Consider the following 22,511-nt stretch of genomic DNA (forward strand, 5'->3'; position numbering starts at 1 on the left):
CCAAATTTAATCTTTGTGGTATGCCTCTTGAGCCCAATTGGCTTTTTGGGTCCGAATTAGACCGCATCATGGAAGGATATGCGGAAAGAAAAGGAAAATCCTTACCTGTCCAATCCTTTCGGGGTAAGGGCAGAGCAAGGGGAGGGAGGTACCAGGGCTCTTCCAGATCCCAAAAGCGCCAGTCCAACCAGAAGCGTGGAGGGGGCCGTGGCCGTGGTAAAGATCGAAAAGCCGAGCTGTGACTCTCCTCTAGAACCCACCAACGTTTCCCCTCTCCCTTCCCTTCTATGTCAGGTAGAGAAGTCATCTACCGATCCCCCTCCGGTAGGAGGTCGTTTAAGTTTATTTCTTCCAGCTTGGATGAAAGAAATCCAAGATCCCTGGGTACTGGATGTTATCCAGTCAGGTTGCAAAATAGAGTTTACGTCCCTTCCTCCAAGAAAATTTGTGTTAACAAAACTACTCCCTCAGCCAAAGCAAGCTATTCTAGAGAACTCTGTTCTCCAATACATAGAAAAGCATGCTTTGGAAGACGTTCCCCCCGATCAAAGGGGTTCAGGGGTATACTCCCCGATCTTTCTGGTGCCGAAACCGTCAGGCGATTGGCGTATGATCATAGATCTGCGCTTTTTGAACCAGTTCATAAGGAAAAGAAGGTTCAGGATGGAGACCATTCGCTCTGTCATCAGCATTCTGGCCCCTCTAGATCTTATGGTTACTATCGACCTGAAGGATGCTTACCTTCATGTTCCTATTTTTCCTGCCCACAGGAAATTCTTGAGGGTTGCTGTCTCCATAAGAGGTGTGGTAAGGCATTTCCAGTTTGCTGTGTTGCCCTTCGGCATCACTTCTGCTCCCCACACCTTCACAAAGGTGGTGGCTCCGGTAGTCTCTGCCCTCAGATTAAGAGGTCTAGAGATTATACCTTACCTAGACGACTGGCTTCTAAAGGCCGCTACTCTAGACGTACTACATTCCCATCTTCATCTGGCTCTAGATTTTCTCCAGCGTCTGGGCTGGATTATAAATTGGGAAAAATCCGAAATAATCCCTGCCACCTCCAGAAAGTTTCTGGGCTTCGTTCTCGACTCTTCTCAGATGACTTTGTCCCTCACTACAGAAAGAAGAGAACGAGTCATAAGAGCCGCCGAGTTTCTAATGGTCCCTCGCAGGGTATCCATCAGAACTCTGATGAAGATGTTGGGTCACATGTCAGCATCTGCAGAGGCAGTTCTCTGGGCACTATGGCATCTACGACCTCTACAAGATCAGGTCTTGACTGTCTGGAACCACAACCCCAGAGGGTTGGACAGAAAATGCACCCTGTCGCCCGAAGTCCGAGCATCCCTCAGATGGTGGAGGGATCTGACAGATGGGAAGTCCTTGATTCAACCTCGTTGGATCACTTTGACAACGGACGCCTCCCTTCTGGGCTGGGGAGCCCACCTGGACGAGATTCCGGTACAAGGTACCTGGTCCCCTCAGGAGAGACTTCTCTCCTCCAACATGAGAGAACTGAGGGCAGTTCGTCTAGCTCTCCTCCACTTCACGCCTCTTGTTCTAGGGAAGGCGGTAAGAGTCCGGTCAGACAACACCACGGTAGTGGCTTACATCAACAGACAGGGTGGCACGAAGTCCCAAGTGCTCCTCAAGCAGACCGGACTGATCCTCTCTTGGGCAGAGCTCAATCTAACCCACCTTTCTGCGATCCACATCAAGGGGGATCTCAATATAGTGGCAGATCGTCTAAGTCGCGGCCTTCCGGTCCAAGGAGAATGGTCCCTGAACGAAGACATCTTCAAGAAGATAACCTTAAGGTGGGGTATGCCAGAGATAGATCTCATGGCAACTCGTCTGAACGCCAAGGTGAACAAATTCTGCTCTCTTTACAAAGAGGACAACCCAGTGGCGATAGACGCTCTGTCCATTCCATGGAGGTTCAGGCTGGCCTACATATTCCCTCCACTTTCCATGATACCGAAGGTATTGATGAAAGTCAGGCAAGACCAGACCTCAGTGATTGCCATCATAACATTCTGGCCCAAGAGGTCCTGGTTCACCCAACTCATGAGGATGAGTAAGGGTTGTTATTGGAGGCTTCCCCACGTGCAGAACCTTGTGTCTCACAACACAGGCTCCTGCCTAGATCTGAGGAGACTCAATCTGACAGCCTGGAGATTGACAGGACCCTACTAAGTAGTGGGCTTCCTGCGGAGGTCTTGAGAACCATTGCACACTCTAGAGCAGAGTCTACAAATAAGGTCTATTCCAGGATAAAGAAGATTTTCCTTCAATGGTGTGCTACGAAAGAGGTAGTAACCTCAGATCCTCCTCTTTCTGCAATACTACGGTTTATTCAGGATGGCCTTGACAAGGGTCTTAGCCCATCCACTCTAAAGGTACAAGTCTCAGCACTCTCTGCCTTTTTAGGCAGGTCCTTATCTCAAGAATCTCTAATCAAAAGATTCCTTAAGGGAGCTGAAAGACTTAAACCTACAGTTCTCAGACCCATTCCCAAATGGGATTTGCCTACTGTTCTTAAAGGGTTATGCTCTCATCCCTTTGAACCGCTAGAAGAGGTCGACTTTAGGTATTTGTCCCTTAAAGTCACCTTCTTGTTGGCCATAACCTCAGCCAAAAGGGTTGGCGAGCTTCAGGCCCTTTCGTCCCTTGAGCCTTATACATTGTTTCTCCAGGACAGAGTCCTGTTGAGATATTTACCCACCTTTGTTCCTAAGGTTCCGACGTTTTCCAACACCAACCAGGTCATATCCCTTCCAGTTCTGTGTCCTAATCCAGCTTCTCCTGAGGAAGTTGCTGACCACACTCTGGACATCTCAAGAATTCTCAGAGTCTACATCTCCAGAACTGAAGAATTTAGAAGATCGGAGCACCTTCTTGTTTCGTTTTCAGGAAAGAACAAGGGTCTTAAAGCCTCTAAACCCTCTCTGAGTAGATGGATTAAGGAGGCAATCCGGGAGGCCTTTGTAGCCCAGGACTTAACTCCTCCTGCCTTTGTTACTGCCCATTCTACTAGGGCAGTCTCTACTTCCTTTGCAGAAAGGAAAGCTGTTCCTCTTGATCAAATTTGTACGGCTGCCTCCTGGGGCACCCATAATACATTTATTAGTCATTACAGGGTCAATGCCAAACGATCGGAAGAGTTGGCCTTTGGGCAATCAATCCTAAGTGCCACTCTGCCGTAGTCCCTCCCTATTTGTGTTGTTACTTGCTAAGTCCCCACTTGTGCTGCTGGTTAGGACGTAAGGGAAGCGTTAATTTTTAACGTAAATTTGTTTTCCCTTAGTCCTAACAGCAGCACACAAATTTCCCGCCCGTATATTTTTGTTTGTTACTTGTTATAAAGCAATGTGGCCTAAGGGAGGAGGCCTTATATGGGGTACTAATTAAATGTTTAATTACTTGGGCGGAATTAAAAATTCCACCGTCCTGCCAGCTTCACAGGGGCAGAACACCCCACTTGTGCTGCTGTTAGGACTAAGGGAAAACAAATTTACGTTAAAAATTAACGCTTTTTTTTTCCTTTTACCTCTTGTGAAAATTAAAAGTATGGGGCAACACCAGCATGTTAGTGTAAAATATTAAATTTGTTTACACTAACATGCTGGTGTAGACCCCAAATTTACCTTTTCTTAAGGGGTAAAAGAAGAGAAAAAAAATGTCTAACCCATAACTGTTCCGTTGAAATATGAGAGGGCTCCAAAGTGAAAGAGCACCATGCGCATTTGAGGCCTAAATTAGGGATTTGCATCCACCACCAAATTACCCTACGGCAGTGCTTCCCAAATTGGGTGTCTCCAGCTGTTGCAAAACTCCCAGCGTGCCAGGACAGTCAATGGCTATGCCGATGTTCTGGCCCCTGTATCACCCGTCATTAAGCACAGAGCAAGTATGCTGACAGCAGGGTGCTGCAACCGAGATCACGGGGGTCCTTTGGAGAGGGGATAAGATGTCTAGGTGCGGAGTACCCCTTTAACCCCTTAAGGACGCAGGACGTAAATGTATGTCCTGGTGAGGTGGTACTTAACGCACCAGGACGTACATTTACGTCCTGTGCATAACCGCGGGCATCGGAGCGATGCCCGTGTCATGCGCGGCTGATCCCGGCTGCTGATCACAGCCAGGGACCCGCCGGCAATGGCCGACGCCCGCGATCTCGCGGGCGTCCGCCATTAACCCCTCAGGTGCCGGGATCAATACAGATCCCGCCATCTGCGGCAGTGCGCGATTTGAATGAATGATCGGATCGCCCGCAGCGCTGCTGCGGGGATCCGATCATTCATAACGCCGCACGGAGGTCCCCTCTCCTTCCTCCGTCCGGCTCCCGGCGTCTCCTGCTCTGGTCTGTGATCGAGCAGACCAGAGCAGAAGATGACCGAAAACACTGATCTGTTCTATGTCCTATACATAGAACAGATCAGTATTAGCAATCATGGTATTGCTATGAATAGTCCCCTATGGGGACTATTCAAGTGTAAAAAAAAATGTAAAAAAATGTAAAAGTAAAAGTAAAAAAAAAAGTGAAAAATCCCCTCCCCCAATAAAAAAGTAAAACGTCAGTTTTTTCCTATTTTACCCCCAAAAAGCGTAAAAAATCTTTTTTATAGACATATTTGGTATCACCACGTGCGTAAATGTCCGAACTATTAAAATAAAATGTTAATGATCCCGTACGGTGAACGGCGTGAACGAAAAAAAAAAAGTTCAAAATTCCTACTTTTTTAATACATTTTATTAAAAAAAAATTAGAAAAAATGTATTAAAAGTTTTTTGTATGCAAATGTGGTATCAAAAAAAAGTACAGATCATGGCGCAAAAAATGAGCCCCCATACCGCCGCTTATACGGAAAAATAAAAAAGTTAGAGGTCATCAAAATAAAGGGATTATAAACGTACTAATTTGGTTAAAAAGTTTGTGATTTTTTTTAAGCGCAACAATAATATAAAAGTATGTAATAATGGGTATCATTTTAATCGTATTGACCCTCAGAATAAAGAACACATGTCATTTTTACCATAAATTGTACGGCGTGAAAACGAAACCTTCCAAAATTAGCAAAATTGCGTTTTTCGTTTTAATTTCCCCACAAAAATAGTGTTTTTTGGTTGCGCCATACATTTTATGATATAATGAGTGATGTCACTACAAAGGACAACTGGTCGCGCAATAAACAAGCCCTCATACTAGTCTGTGGATGAAAATATAAAAGAGTTATGATTTTTAGAAGGCGAGGAGGAAAAAATGAAAACGTAAAAATTCAATTGTCTGAGTCCTTAAGGCCAAAATGGGCTGAGTCCTTAAGGGGTTAAGAGGGAAACATGATATATATTTAAAACCAACCCAAATGTACCTTATTTTTATTTTCTACCTAAGGTACATAAAGACCGGGAAAAAAAAATCCCCTTGTTGTCCGATAGTTGCCTGATGTTTATCTGAATATATAGACCATCAGTTACAGAAATGTGCGGTGTCTTTACCAGCAAACCTCAGAGATAAAGGGCATTTATTAACCCTATTGAGAGATATCATACGGGAAGAGGACTATATGTGGGCAACACTAGATGTTTCTTCATTATATAGTAATATACCACATGACAGAGGAGTGGAAGCTGTGTCATCTTTTTTAGTGGAAGATCCCTTGATGCCCATACATCAGAGGAACTTCATTTTGGAGGCCATTAAAGGAGTAGTCCAGTGCTGAAAAGCATCCCCTATCCCAAGGATAGGGGATAAGTTTCAGATTGCAGGGGGTCCGACCGCTGGTGGGCCCCCGCGATCTCCTGTATGGGGCCCTGGCTCGCTGGCCAGATAGCGCTTGTTGACCACCAGACGAAGTGGCAGCCGACACGCCCCTTCAAAAAAAGCGCTATGGCAGAGCCAGAGATTGCCAAAGGCAGCGCTGCATCAGTCCCCCCAAAAATTTGAGTTCCTGGATTTAAATATCTATATTCCGGATGGCTGTTTGCATACTGACACCTATTTTGAGAAGGTGGATGCAAACAGCTACCTCGACTTTAACAGTTGCCATTGGAAACAATGGAAGAAGAACATTCCATTCGGTCAAATGAAAAGAACCTGATGAATTTGATTCTGGTTTTCTAACCCGACCCGAATATAAGCCGAGGCCCCTAATTTCACCCCAAAAACCCAGGAAAAGTTATTGACCCGACTGTAAGCCTAGGGTGGGAAATACATCAACCCCCCATGTAATCATCCAGACCCCCGTCATCATTCCACCCCCTGCATCATAACCGCCTGTCAATCCCTTCATTAGTGGTCTTCAACCTGCGGACCTCCAGATGTTGCAAAACTACAACTCCCAGCATGCCCGGACAGCCATCGGCTGTCCGGGCATGCTGGGATTTGTAGTTTTGAAACCTCTGGAGGTCTGCAGGTAGAAGACCACTGCGGCCTTCGTCATCATCCAGCCCCCCCCCCTCACCTTTTTGTTTTGTACTCGCCTCCCCTCGGCAGGAAGTTAGGGTGAGCTGGTCCTAGTGACGTTGCCCTGACGACGATGCACAGGGACATTGTGCATGAACGTCCCTGTGCGTCGTCATCAAGGCAGCGTCACTAGTCCGTGACCGGACCCGAAAAGAGGGCCCCCTGGTGAAAATGGACAGCCCGCAACGACTAACCCTCCCCACCGGATGGTCCCTGCACCATAGAGGGCCCGAACCAGCTAACCCTTCCTTCCCACCGAGGGGAGGTGAGTACAAAACAAAAGGAGGGGGCTGGATGATGACGAAGGCCGCAGTGGTCTTCAACCTGCGGACCTCCAGAGGTTTCAAAACTACAACACTCAGCATGCCCGGGCATGCTGGGAGTTGTAGTTTTGCATCATCTGGAGGTCCGCAGGTTGAAGACCACTGAAAAGGGATTGACAGGCGGAGAGATCACTCGAGTATAAGCCGAGGGGGGCGTTTTCAGCACGAAAAATGGTGCTGAAAAACTCGGCTTATACTCGAGTATATACGGTAGGTATTACACATCACACACCAATATTTTTTTTTAATGTTTTTTATTTTTTTGTATAGGTAATATTACCAGCTCATATTATTTTTTTTATGGTTTTTCCGTGTCCTGTGCAGTATCTCTCCCAGAAGTCCACTTGATGGCCCCCGTGGTGGTCTACACCCCGAAGTCATCAATTCTTACTCTAAGAGAGAGTTTGCAGCTGTTCCTGGAGACGGTTAACATTAACCTCTGCATGGTGGAATAATAGGTCACGATGTTTATCAGGATCAGTAGAAGCATCACCCACTCCATGATTATGGTGGTGATTTCACGGATCTCGTCCCAGTCTTCATCATCATAGAATAATTCCTGTAATGTTTTATATCCAAAGTAGAAAATTGCGCAGGTAAAAGTCAGGCCACAGCAGGTGCATCTACTATGGTGGATGACTTTGTTTGCTCCTGGTAATTTATACATCTGGATGGACTGCCCAAGGTAGTATAAGGCTTCACATGTAATGGAAATTACCGTGCTGACAAAGTGTATCCTGGGATATTCTTCGGGGGACAATACATGCATAACAGCTGTACCAAAACAGGAGGCCCACACAATGGCGAGCAGGATCCTCTGGATCAGGACCTGATGACCCCTGAACTCTTCAGTATGCATAACCATATACTTATAAATAAGAAAGGTTAGTACCAAAGTGCCAATGGACGTCCCTATGAAACCAATTCTCAATAATATGTTTTCGGGAAAGAAATTTCCCACGTCGCTGTGAAGGAAAAGAAACCAATGTTATTGTGGATATTTCCTCACTCCCAACTCATGAAATAAGAATCTTGTGCTTGTTTATCTTACCTGATGTGCATCAGTGGCGAGGCGGCATGGCCGAGGACGACCGTCACGATGTAGCTGGTGGCAAGCCAGGCCGCACACCAAAACGCCAACAGAAGGGGGACGAACCCCAAACCTTTTAGCTCCATCTCAGTCAAGAAGAAGAAATAGAAGTTGCTAATCGCACTGTAACAATCTACAGAATGAAGGCTCGGGCGGCTGTCAGTGGAATGTCAGGACTCCAGCTGTCTATGACATCACATGTCTGATGTCACGATGACTGCTTGTTTCTTAGAGCTGCCATGATTTAGTATCTGCTATGGACAGAACCTGATGTTTCTACTATGGACCTTACAGACCCCAGAACCCAAGTAATTAGTGCAGGGGCTCCATTTTGATCATCTCATATTTCACATTATTTGAGTTCCAGGGCTCGGATACATTTGCACCCTCTATAGCAGTGGTCTCTAAGCTGTGAACCCCCAACCGCTGCAAAACCACAACTCCCAGCATGCCCGGACAGCACCTTTGCATAAGGAAATAGTCTAATTAAACTTTTCTTATATATAGACTCCCCGACATCTCCAAGGATAAGCATCTAAGGGTCTCGTTCGATCTTAATGTTATACCTTTTTTCAATAAGATCGATGATTCCAAAATGTATGAATATAGGAATAATTCCATATAAGATACAAAAAGTTAGCATCCTCCATTTCTGGAAAAGTTTCTGAGTTGCCCAAAGCAACCAATCAGATTGCTTCCTTCATTTTTCAGAGGTCTTTTCAAAAATGAAAGAAGCAATCTGATTGGTTGCTATGGGCAACTGCATAACTCTTCCTCTACACTGGTTTTGATGAATCTCCCCCATAGAGAGAGATTTATCAAAACCTGACCAGTGGAAAAGCTGCTGAGATGCCCATAGCAACCAATCAGATTGCTTCTTTTATTCTTGAAAAAGCCTATGAAAAATTAAAGAAGCGATCTGATTGGTTGCTATGGGCAACTCAGAAACTTTTCCTCTGGACAGGTTTTGGGTTTTGATAAATCTTCCTCTATGGGGGAGATTCAGCAAAACCAGTGCAGATGAAGAGTTGTGCTGTTGCCCATAGCAACCAATCAGATTGCTTCTTTCATTTTTGAAAAGGCCTCTGAAAAATGAAGGAAGCAATCTGATTGGTTGCTATGGGCAACTCAGAAACTTTTCCAGGAAAGTAAAGTTTAACCACAACCAGGGGCGGATCCAGAGTCTAGTCTCGGGAGGGGCACTATTAGAGAATTTTGTATTGGCGGACGGAAAATAAGGTGTTTCTTAACCCCTTAAGGACGCAACCCTTTTTCACCTTAAGGACTGGGCCCTTTTTCGCAATTCTGACCACCGTCACTTTACGAATTAATAACGCAAAAACACTTTTACCGAATATTCTGATTCTGAGATTGTTTTTTCGTGACATATTCTATTTTATTTTGGTGGTAAATTTTCGGCGTTACTTGCATCCTTTTTTTGGTGAAAAATCCCCAAATTTAATGAAAATTTTGAAAATTTTGCATTTTTCTAACTTTGAAGCTCTCTACTTGTAAGGAAAATTGATATTCACAATAAATTTTATTTTTCTTCACAAGTACAATATGTTCACTTTATGTTGGCATCATAAAATGGACATATTTTTGCTTTTTTTAAAAAATTAGAGGGCTTCAAAGTAAAGAAGCAATTTTCAAAAATTTCATGAAAATTGCTAAATCTGAAGGGACAGATGTTACAGAACTACAACTATTTAAAAAAAAAAAAAAACGTATAGGGTTCCCCGTATTTTCATTCTCAGCACAATACCAACCAAACAGAAACAGCCTGATGTTACCAGGGTGGGCGGGGACCATTGTTACTGGCCCTCCCAAGCCTAAATAACGCCAGCCTGTTACCGCCTAGGCCCAGGAGCACCATTTTTGACGCTCCGGGCCTGTTGGTACCGGCTCTTCCCGGCACCCCTGTGGCGGTGGGTACCGGGGTAATAATTGGGGGTTAGCGCTAGCTGTTTTTGGGGCTAGCGCTAAGCCCTGGCTTAGTAATGGATTCAGTCAATAAGACCAGCTTCCACTACTAACCCTGAAAATTCATTAAAAAAAACACAACACATTGGAAAAATTATTTTATTTAAAAAAACACTCCCCCACAGCCCTCATTAACCATTTTATTAAAAGAAAAAAATAATAATCCACCGTAATCCATCGAATCCGCAGTAATCCTCTGCATACACGGATCTGAAACGAGAAGAAAAAAAACACAAAAAAATGGTTATGACATTTTTGCCGCTGTCCGCTGGGGAGAGCACCCATGATACAATGTCTACCCAAACAGGGAGCCACCAATTGGTGCAAAACTACAACTCCTAGCATGCCCAGACAGCCTCTGGCTGTCTGGGCATGCTGGGAGTTGTAGTTTAGCAACAGCTGGAGTCTCCCTGTCTGGGTAGACACTGCCAGAAAGGTCTGTTCACATTCTACAAAACGGACAATGTGAACAGAGCTTCAGATTAACTAGCCTTGTTCCCTTCTGTAGCCCCGCCCCCTAATGACATCATCACTTGGGGCGGAGCTACACGGACCTGCCCGGTACTCGAGAGAAGTAAGCGGACTTCGTCTTCTGTATACACTATATACAGCTATCTATAGATAGCTGTATATAGTGTATACCGCCCAAAGGGTTAACCTACACTGTCCAGCAGTGTAAGTTCACTCTTCCCTTGCTGGGCTTGCGCATAGCGCACAGCTCAGCAAGGGGTTAAGTGAGCCAGCAATGTGTATACTGTATACACATTGCAGGCTCACTGTAAGTTCTTGCTGGGCAGTAGATATACCATGTATACCTACGGCTCAGCGTCAGCTGTTCTCCTGGCTCTGTAGCCATGAGAACAGCTGATCCCGACATTCACATCAGGACATTGCAGAAGGTGTCAGGAGGAGTGACATCCGCTGGGATCTGTCCCTTACTGCAGGTACTAATAGTCCCAACATGGAGCACACTCTGCTCCATGCTGGGAGCTGTAGTACCTGCATTAATAGACATATCGTAGCGAGACATATCACAGCTCTGCGGGAAATATGAATATGTGTATATATACGTGAGTGCAGGGGACCATAGAAGAGCTGCCGCCCCATCTATACAATAAGATCGCAAGGGACCCCAGCGATCTGTCAATTAGTACAGGTAACTACTACTCCCAACATGGAAGAGTGTGTTCCATGCTGGGAGTAGTAGTACTACCTAAAAAATGTTTTTTAAAAAAAGTGAAAAACACGCACACACTACATTTTCATTATTGTCGGCTACATTTTTAGTGCTTTACCCACTCACATAAATTGATCCCTGTTTAAAAATTAATAAACATTTCATAATAAAAAAGATACATTTCGTTAGATACAATTTTTTCCATCACTACTGTATCTTTTTTGTTATGATTTTTTTTATGGTACCCAACGAAATTTTAATAAAAAAGGCATCTCCATAATTTTTTAGGATCGCTAAAGTCCAAAAAAAGAATAAAAAGATTTACCGAATGTACCCGAATATCGAATGTATCCGAAAAAAAATCAGCCCCGAACACCCGAATACTGAATACTGAATGTATCCGAAGAATCAAAACCGAAAATATTGCCGAAGCAAAAAGTTTTTTCCAAAACGAAAAAACGAAACAAAACTAAAAATTTTGTAGTGCACAAGTCTAATGTGTGGCAGTGACTGGGACACAATGTCAATGACAGAAAGGTAATATATTATTAATATTAATGCCAAGTAATATTCTTAACCCCTTAAGGACCCATGACGTATGCATACGTCATGGTCTTTTCCTGGTCTCCGCCGCTCACCCGGTGGAGATCGCAAGCGGATCCCTGCTGAAATCCTTCAGCAGGGATCCAGGGCAAACGCCATGTAGGCCCCCCATGTCAGTGATCGCAGCAAATCGCTAGGGAAATCGCCCCTGTGATCTGCGGCGATAACGGACTGATTGGGTCTCTGGGACCCGATCGCCCCGTTACTTACCTCGTCCCTGAAGACCCGAATCCCGGCGATGAAGACGGCGGCGGCGACAGGTGAGTGGATCTTCAGCCGCGGTCGGGCCCTTTACAGCAATGCACGTCGCCATAAAGCCCTGTATACTACAACTCCCAGCATGCCCAGACAGTCCTTGGAGTTTTGCAACATCTGTAGGTCCGCAGTTTTGGGACCACCGTGCCCTTCCAGATGTTGCAAAACTACACATCCTCAGCATGCCCTTACTGTCCAGTCATGCTGGGAGTTGTAGTTCTGTAACATCTGGCCCTTCAGATGTTGCAGAATTACAACTCCCAGCATGCCTGGATAGTTTTGGCATACTGGGAGTTGTAGTTTTGCAACATCTGGAAGGGCACAGATTGGGAACCACTGTATAAGTAGTCTGCAAACTGTAGTCCTCCAGATGTTGCAAAACTACAACTCCAAGTATGCTGGGAGATGTAGTTCGGCAACATCTGGCTCTAAAGATGTCGCCGAACTACTACTTCCAGCATGCCTAAGAATGTTTGGAGTTGTGGTTTTGCAACAACTGGAGGCACACTGGTTGGGAAACATTGTCTGTTTCCTAACTCAGCGTTTCCCAACCCGTGTGCCTCCAGCTGTTGCAAAACTATAACTACCAGCATGCACTGATAGAATGTGCATGCTGGGAGATTCCCCCCCCCCCCCCCCTGTGAATGTACAGGGTACATTCACATGGGCAGGGGCTTACAGTGAGTATCAGGCTGCAAGTTTGCGATGCAGCAAATTTTGTGCGGCAGCTCAAACTCGCAGCGGGAAACTCGCTGTAATCCCCCGCCCATGTGACTGTACCCTAAAAACACTACACTACACTTACACAAAATAAAATAAAAAGTAAAAAAACACTACATATACACATACCCCTACACAGCCCCCCTCCCCAATAAAAATGAAAAACGTCTGGTACGCCACTGTTTTCAAAATGGAGCCTCCAGCTGTTGCAAAACAACAACTCCCAGTATTGCCGGACAGCCGTTGACTGTCCAAGCATGCTGGGAGTTTTGCAACAGCTGGAGGCACCCTGTTTGGGAATCACTGGCGTAGAATACCCCTATGTCCACCCCTATGCAAATCCCTAATTCAGGCCTCAAATGCACATGGCGCTCTCACTTTGGAGCCCTGTCGTATTTTAAGGCAACAGTTTAGGGCCTAACAAATTTTGGGGGGCTTTTTCTACTTTCACCCCTTATGAAAAGGTGAAGTTGGGGTTTACATCATGCTACAGCATGTTAGTGTAAAAAAATAAAAAAATTTACAATAACATGCTGGTGTTACCCTATACTTTTCATTTTGACAAGAGGTAAAAGGGAAAAAAGCCCCCCAAAATTTGTAATGCAATTTCTTCCGACTACGGAGATACCCCATATGTGGGCACAAAGTGCTCTGGGGGCGCACAACAAGGCCCAGAAGGGAGAGTGCACTATGTACATTTGAGGTGATTTGCACAGGGGTGGCTGATTGTTACAGAGGTTTTGACAAACGCAAAAAATAAAATAAAAAACACATGTGACCCCATTTCGGAAACTAGGGGTGCAGTGAGAATTGACACCCCACTGGTGTCTGACAGATCTTTGGAACAGTGGGCTGTGCACATTAAAAATTTTGTACAGCCCACTTTTCCAAAGATTTGACAGACACCAGTGGGGGGTAAATGCTCACTGTACCCCTTGTAATGTTCCTCAAGGGGTCTAGTTTCAAAAATGGTATGCCATGTGGGCGTTATTTTGCTGTCCTGGCAACATAGGGGCTTCCTAAATGCGACATGCCCCCCGAGCAAAATTTGCTCTCAAAAAGCCAAATATGACTCCTTCTCTTGAGCATTGTAGTTCGCCCATAGTGCGCTTAAGGTCAACTTATGGGGTACCTCCATACTCGGAAGAGATGGAGTTACAAATTTTGGGGGGTATTTTCTGCTATTAACCCTTGCAAAAATTTGAAATTTGGGGGGGAAACGCACATTTTAGTGAAAAAAAAAATTTTTTTTAACGTATGCAAAAGTCGTGAAACCCCTGTGGGGTATTAAGGCTCACTTTATTCCTTGTTACGTTCCTCAAGGGGTCTAGTTTCCAAAATGGTATGCCATGTGGTTATTTTTTGCTGTCCTGGCACCATAGGGGCTTCCTAAATGCGACATGCCCCCGAGCAAAATTTGCTCTCAAAAAGCCAAATATGACTCCTTCTCTTCTGAGCATTGTAGTTCGCCCGTAGTGCACTTCAGGTCAACTTATGGGGTACCTCCATACTCAGAAGAGATGGGGTTACCATTTTTGGGGGGTATTTTCTGCTATTAACTCTTGCAAAAATGTGAAATTTGGGAGGAAACACACATTTTAGTGAAATTTTCTTTTTCTTTTTTTACATGCAAAAGTCGTGAAACACCTGTGGGGTATTAAGGCTCACTTTATTCCGTGTTACGCTCCTCAAGGGGTCTAGTTTCCAAAATTGTATGCCATGTGTTTTTTTTTTCCTGTTCTGGCACCATAGGGGCTTCCTAAATGCAACATATCCCCCAAAACCATTTCAGAAAAACGTACTCTCCAAAATCCCCTTTTCGCTCCTTCGCTTCTGAGCCATCTACTGCGCCCGCCGAACACTTTACATAGACATATGAGGTATGTGCTTACTCGAGAGAAATTGGGCTACAAATATAAGTATACATTTTCTCCTTTTACCCCTAGTAAAAATTAAAAAATTGGGTCTACAAGAACATGCGAGTGTAAAAAATGAAGATTGTGAATTTTCTCCTTCACTTTGCTGCTATTCCTGTGAAACACCTAAAGGGTTAAAATGCTGACTGAATATCATTTTGAATACTTTGAGGGGTGCAGTTATAATGGGATCATTTCTGGGGTATTTCTAAGATGAAGACCCTTCAAATTCACTTCAAACCTGAACTGGTCCCTGAAAAATTGTGATTTTTGAAATTTTGTGAAAAATTGGAAAATCGCGTCTGAACTTTGAAGCCTTCTGGTGTCTTCCAAAAGTAAAAACATGTAAATTTTATGATGCAAATATAAAGTTGACATATTGTATATGTGAATAAAAAAAATTATTTGGAATATCCATTTTCCTTACAAGCAGAGAGCTTCAAAGTTAGAAAAATGCAAAAATTTTCAAATTTTTTATCAAATTTTGGGATTTTTCACCAAGAAAGGATGCAAGTTACCAAAAAAATTTACCACTATGTTAAAGTAGAATATGTCACGAAAAAAGTCTTGGAATCAGAATGATAACTAAAAGCATTCCAGAGTTATTAATGTTTAAAATGACAGTGGTCAGATGTGCAAAAAATGGCTGGGTCCTATGGTGTAAAATGGTTGGGTCCTTAAGGGGTTAATATTTGTCCAGCAAGAGACTATTGGAAAACCAGAGGGCTAAATGAATAAAGAGAAACAACTAGTTGGAGAAAATACTGAGAATCTGAAGACTCCAATGACACGTCTAGCGCTGCCGCAGTCTGAGGAGCCTGTGAGGGAACGGGCGCGTAATGCTGAATAGTGGAGAGAGGGACAGAGAGAGAATCTCGCGGGAACCGCCCAGTTTAGAAGCAAATTCCCATAGCAAACCTCTTCTAAACTGGGCGGTTACCGAGACACGTGTCATCAGAGATTACTTAGACAGAAAATAACAACCTAAACTTCAGAAGCTCATAAGTACTGAAAGGATTAAGATTTTTTAATAGAAGTAATTTACAAATCTGTTTAACTTTCTGGAGCCAGTTGATATTTAAAAAAAAAAGTTTTTCCCTGGATAACCCCTTTAAGGGGTTAAGGAACGCCTATACCTCTTATAACCTATGCCGTGTGCTGATTGGTGGATACCTTGCTGATTACCTACCTGCTATCACCTGCGTTCACCTGTGTTTTTTCTCTTCTTATTTCCGTTAACTCTTTTGCTGCTGTTTTTTCACTAAAAGAAAGATTTGGCACTATAATACTCGCCTCTTGCTTGTAATAAAATCCTGTATTAGTAGGTCTCTCCCATTGACTATGCGTGAAGCAAACATAATTCTGCTGTTAAAAAAGGGAAAGAACCTTCTTTCAGCTGATTCATATAGACCCATCTCTCTATTAAATTCAGATGCCAAAACTATTGGCAAGGTTTTGGCAATGAGATTGGCAAAGGTTTGTAACAAAATTATTGCTACTGACCAAACCGGCTTTGTACCGAGCCGAAATAGTCATGATAATTTGATTAAGCTGTCTGCTAATATTCATATGCCGGAGTAGGGGCTCCGATCCCTCCTGTCGATAGATGCCATGAAGGCCTTCGACAGGGTAGATTGTAGCTATGGAGAGGTTTGGGTGGCAGATTTTTGGAATGGGTCAGGGTCCTGTATGTTTTAGATCTTAATAAAAATATCAGATTTAAAAAAAAAGAGAAGTTTTCCAGGTCCTTATACGGCAAGGACTGAAGGTCAAGCCATCCAAGTGTCACCTGTTAAAGCCACAAGTGCACTATCTAGGACATGTCGTAAGTGCCGATGGTGTCCAACCTGACCCCCAGAAAAGAAGTGCTGTGAGGAACTGGCCTACACCCAAGACAGTACGAGACGTCATAAGTTTCCTGGGATTTGCCGGCTACTACCGACTTTTCATCCCTCACTTTGCACAAATTGCTGGCCCCTTGACTGCCTTACTGAGGGGTACTGCCAAGGAAAATTATAATGGGAGGCTCCCGACACAATGGGCTGAAGACCAAGAAACTGCCTTCCGAGCTTTAAAGTACCTTCTTACAGAACCTCCTATCTTGGCCTATCCTGACTACGGTAAGCCGTTCCGCTTATATACTGAGGCCAGTTTCGAAGGACTGGGAGCCATCTTATCTCACCTCCAAGATGGTAAAGAGAGGGTAATAGCCTACGCCAGCGGTCATCTTCGAGGCGCGGAAAGGAACGATGACAACTATAGCTCTTTCAAGTTGGAGCTCTTGGCCCTGGTCTGGGCCATCACTGAAAAATTCAAGGATAATCTGGTGGCCACCCCCTTCACGGTCTATACGGACAACAATCCCTTGGCCCACTTGAACGCTGCTAAGTTGGGGGCTATTGAACAGTGCTGGGTCTCCCGGTTGGCCAATTATAACTTCAGTATTAAGTACTGCAGTGGAAAATCCAATGTCAATGCGGATGCTCTCTCCCGGATGGCCCCAGGTGAAGAACCCCCTGCAGGGGACGAATGGGAAGATGTGGAAATGCCACCCTTCTACCAACGGTTCATGAGCCAGAATGCTCCAACGGCCCAAAAGGGTGACGAACCCGGACCTCTGGAAGTCCCTGAAGACCAATACACGTGGAAGACTCTGCAGGATGAAAGCTGGGTCATAGGGGACCTCTTGAATTACTGCCTCCACAAGAAGGTGCCCACTCGACTCCACAAGCAGCAAGGGGACTTTGAACTGAGACAGTTGTGGCGACAGCGAAATCGCCTATTCCTCCATAAGGGGCTGCAATACAGAAACTCATTGGACCCGGTGTCTGGAGAACGGGTGCATCAAATTGTAATCCCCAGAAGAGATGCAGCTATGGTCCTGAATGCATATCACGACCAGTCGGGGCATTTTGGAATCCATTAGACAGAGGCCACTATTCGCCGAAGATTTTATTGGATAGGAATGCGAGGAGACATCGAAATATGGTGTGCTGAATGCACCACGTGCAATCTCATCAGGAACCCCCAAAAAGATGCAAGAGCACCCTTGCACCCCATCCATACTGAGAGGCCTAATCAAATGGTTGCCCTTGACCATGTGAAGCTGACCCCCACTGGATCTGGCTATTGCTATGCCTTGACCATGGTGGAACATTACTCTAAGTGGGTGGTTGTTGTTCCCGTCAAGAATCTGACCGCCAAGACGGCAGCATAACTCTTCTACAGCCACTGGATCCAGCCCTTGGGGTGTCCCGAAGCAGTCCTCACTGATCGAGGGACGGCCTTCGAAGCTCAGTTGTTCCAGGAACTCTGCCAGCTGCATGATTGTAAGAAGCTCGGAACGATAGCTTACCATCCTCAAGGAAATGGGCTCTGTGAAAGGATCAACCAGGTGTTTATCCATATGCTCCGAGCAGCTTCTGTCTCGAAACACGAAGAGTGGCCCCGACTACTGCCTGAGTTATTGGAAATCTACAACAACAATACTCATTGTTCTACAGGGTATACCCCCTTCTTTCTCATGATGGGAAGACATGGTAAATTGCCGAAGGACAGAACTTTTGGGCTACAGGCCCCTTTCAATAACTCCCCTCAAGTCTTGCAGGACTGGGTCTCTGAACATCGCAGGAGAATCAAAGAAGCCCGAGACATTGTGGAGAAAAAATGGGCGAAGCCCAGGGCCGACAGCAAAAAAAGTCGGCATGCCTCGGCTCAACCCCTGCAGCTGGGAGACAAAGTTTGGCTCAGGAAATTCCCAAGAACTCATGAGCTGTATTCTCTATGGGAAAAAGAACCCTATACTATTACTGCAATTCCTTATCCCGACACAGATGTGTATGAGATACAGAAAAAAGGGTTTGAGCCACAGGTGGTCCACCAAAACCGAATAAAAGTGTGCTTGAAGGAAGACTTACCGGGACCCCCTCCTCCTGCACTTCTCCCTACTCCTCCTCCAGCCAGGCCAGCCAGGGAATATGTACCAGGAGAAGGAATTCATCCCAGTATGGATGTTCCTTTATTCTCTTCTCACCAACCTGTCATGTTTTGGGGTATGCCATGTTCAGCTGCAAGCCAGCAGCCCCTTGTTGCTCCACCTAGCCAGCCACCACTGGTTGCTCCACCCAGCCAGCTACCAATATCTGCTCCATCCAGTCAGCCACCATTGGTTGCTTCCCCCAGCACCAGTCCTGCTCCTGTGGCTACTCCAAGTCCTGCTACACCTTCTCTACCTGACTTCAGAGAATCTCCCAGTCCAACCGAAGATGTTGCTCCTGTGTCCAGCCTTCAAGCTGGTCCCTCGGGGACTGAAGTTTCTGCAGAATCTCTATGTGAAGAGACTCCTGCCAGCCCGGGGGTGATGTTGCGAGAGTCTCAAAGGACTACTCAGGGTGAACTACCCTTAAGGTATCAAGACTAACTTTTAAGCAGTACTTGCACACATAGTACCTCAAATAGCTCACTTAAATGTACTTATCTCAGTCTTCTTCAATACACAAAGTAAAATAAAAATATGTCTCACACTCAAGAAACACTTTAGGAATTGTAGCCTATTGAAATTCTATTCCTGCCACTGTTAGGTACACTAATCTCTCTTTTCTTTATTACGTGTATGAAATGGTCTACCTGGCCAGTAGATGCTCTTGAGTGCTAAAATTAAACACATATTTCTAATGGTAACCTAGGTAAGGGTATACTGTTGTGTTCTAGAGGTAAGAAGCGTGTAGCCAATAGACCCTGGTGGCTAAACTTATTGGTAGATAGTACACAAAAGTTATATTGGCTTGCCTGAGGCTAACAGGTGACTCATCGTGGCAAAACAAAAGAAAATGTGGTGAGATTTCAAAAATGTCTAGACAGCTTGAGACTAAATGTATAGAGAGCTCTGTATAAAAATCCAGGGAGCTTGAGACTAAATGTTAGACAGCTTCATCCAATGTCTAGTGAGCTTTATCAACGTCTAGTTAGCCTCATAAATGTATAGAAAGAGCTATAAAGATGTCTAAGGAGCTAGAGACTAAATGTTAGATAGCTTCATAATTGTTTAGTAAGAATACTAGGCAAATTAAAAGAAAATTTTGTCAGGATGTATAGACTGTTTAATAATTCTGTCCTTGTCCTAGTCCCTCTGCCTTAGGGGACAGGCGTCGGGGTCGACTTTTTTCAAGTAAGGGGGGTTTGTGGTGTCCTGGCACGTATTTCATACTGTGCCTTGTTTGGGGGGCCCCAAAGTCACAGTCCCTAGGACTGTCAGGGTCCGCTTCCCTAGTTATACCCTAGTCACCCCTTAGTAAGTTAACTCCATAAGGACACATGACGTACTGGAATGTCATGTGTCCGCTCCCGATCTATAATAGCGGGTCGGGCCGTGGCTAATAGCGCACGGCATTGATCGCGGTGCCGCACGCTATTAAACCTTTAGACGCGGCGTTCAAAGTTGAACGCCGCGTCTAAAGTGAAAGTGAAAGTATGCCGGTTAGCTCAGTGGGCTGTTCAGGATAGCCGCGGCGAAATCGCGGCATCCCGAACAGCTTACAGGACAGCAGGAGGCTCCCTACCTGCCTCCTCACTGTCCGATCGCCGAATGACTGCTCAGTGCCCGAGATCCAGGCATGAGCAGTCAAGCGGCAGAATCATCGATCACTGGTTTCCTATGAGAAACCAGTGATCAATGTAATAGATCAGTGTGTGCAGTGTTATAGGTGCCTATGGGAGCTATAACACTGCAAAAAAAGAAGTGGGAAAAAAAGTGAATAAAGATCATTTAACCCCTTCCCTATTAAAAGTTTGAATCACCCCCCTTTTGCCATAAAAAAAAAAAAAACACAGTGTAAATAAAAATAAACATATATGGTATCGCCGCGTGCGGAAATATCTGAATTATAAAAATATATCATTAATTAAACCGCATGGTCAATGGTGTACGTGCAAAAAAATTCCTAAATCCAAAATAGTGAATTTTTGGTCACTTTTTATATCATGAAAAAATGAATAAAAAGTGATCAATAAGTCCTATCAATGCAAAAATGGTACCGCTAAAAACTTCAGATCACGGCGCAAAAATTAAGCCCTCATACTGCCCCATATGCGCAAAAATAAAAAAGTTATAGGGGTCAGAAGATGACAATTTTAAACGCATTAATTTTCTTGCATGTAGTTATGACTTTTTCCAGAAGTGCGACAAAATCAAACCTATATAAGTAGGGTATCATTTTAATCGTATGGACCTACAGAATTAAGATAATGTGTCATTTTTACCAAAAAATGTACTACGTAGAAACGGAAGCCACCAAAAGATACAAAACAGCGTTTTTTTTTAAATTTTGTCTCACAATGATTTTTTTTTCCATTTCAGCGTAGATTTTTGGGCAGAATGACTGACGTAATTACAAAGTAGAATTGGTGGTGCAAAAAATATGGATTTTTTTAAAGGCAAGGAGGAAAAAACAAAAATGCAAAAATGGAAAAACCCTCGGTCCTTAAGGGGTTAATATTTATAACCATTATCATTTATTGTATATATGTATATTGTATTATTCACTTGTTTGGTGTCGCAGTACCTTAGGTCATGTGACCCGTTACTTAGAACTCTATGGTATGTTGAAGGACCTTAGGTGGTTCTTGTGTCACATGTTCACCCACAATGCCGTGTAACGGTGAGTGACAGTTGTTATGGACCAATCCAAAACGGCCAGCCCCTGCCCATATAAGGGAGCTGCGGACATTATTCGCTCTCTTGGGTTGCTGTCACTGAACGATGTAGGACCTCCGCAACTTTCAAGTATGTTTTCTAGGCCAAAGCCTTGCGGCCTCGGCCTATACCAAAGCGGTTATACTTCAATCATTCACCGCTACTCTTTGCAATATCACTGGACATAAATGCACCCCTAAATCCAGCTGATCTATGCTACGGAATCTTCTAATAGCTAAATTGAGCTTATCTGATCCCAACCAACTGTCAATTGCTGATCAACTAGAAGTAGAATCTGTTATCTGGACTGTTATTGCTATTGCCTGCTTCAGAAAATCTTCAGTAAAAGTTCCTGCAAGTTTTCCGTTAAACAGGGGTTGTGGACAATCCATTTATTACGCACTCACCTATCGTTCTTGGGAAGGGTGGCGATAGGCCCTAGCAACTTTACAGTATTTAACCCTCACCCTGGCGTCACGAGTGACAAGGGTTATCGCGCCCTTTATTATCCCCAACAGCAACACCCCAACTACCCTACATCCCCACCAAGGCACCACAATTGCTTTTTACAAATAAGTAACGCAGATCATAAATCAATAAAAGGAGAGTTCGGGAGAGAACATTCACATCCCCTTGTTGAATTAATGAGAGGGCCCCCTGTCCCTAAACCCATGACAAAAATGTATAAAATGTTGATGCTATCAAGGTTAGATGGGAAAGGGACTTGTGGGAGTTTATATTCAGATTCATGGGGCAGAGCCATTGTAAACATGAAATGTACATGATATAATAAGGCCCATGTAATGGTACAGTCTAAGATTTCGTATAGGATGTATTATACTCCATGGGGATTGAAGCGTATGGGCCTCAGACAGGATGCAAGCTGTCCAAAATGTCAGATGGAGGATGCTAACTTTTTGTATCTTATATGGAATTATTCCTATATTCATACATTTTGGAATCATCGATCTTATTGAAAAAAGGTATAACATTAAGATGGAACGAGACCCTTAGATGCTTATCCTTGGAGATGTCGGGGAGTCTATATATAAGAAAAGTTTAATTAGGCTATTTCCTTATGCAAAGGTGCTGTCCGGGCATGCTGGGAGTTGTGGTTTTGCAGCGGTTGGGGGTTCACAGCTTAGAGACCACTGCTATAGAGGGTGCAAATGTATCCGAGCCCTGGAACTCAAATAATGTGAAATATGAGATGATCAAAATGGAGCCCCTGCACTAATTACTTGGGTTCTGGGGTCTGTAAGGTCCATAGTAGAAACATCAGGTTCT

This window comes from Hyla sarda, assembly GCF_029499605.1.
Source record: "Hyla sarda isolate aHylSar1 chromosome 1 unlocalized genomic scaffold, aHylSar1.hap1 SUPER_1_unloc_6, whole genome shotgun sequence".
Classification (NCBI taxonomy): Eukaryota; Metazoa; Chordata; class Amphibia; order Anura; family Hylidae; genus Hyla; species Hyla sarda.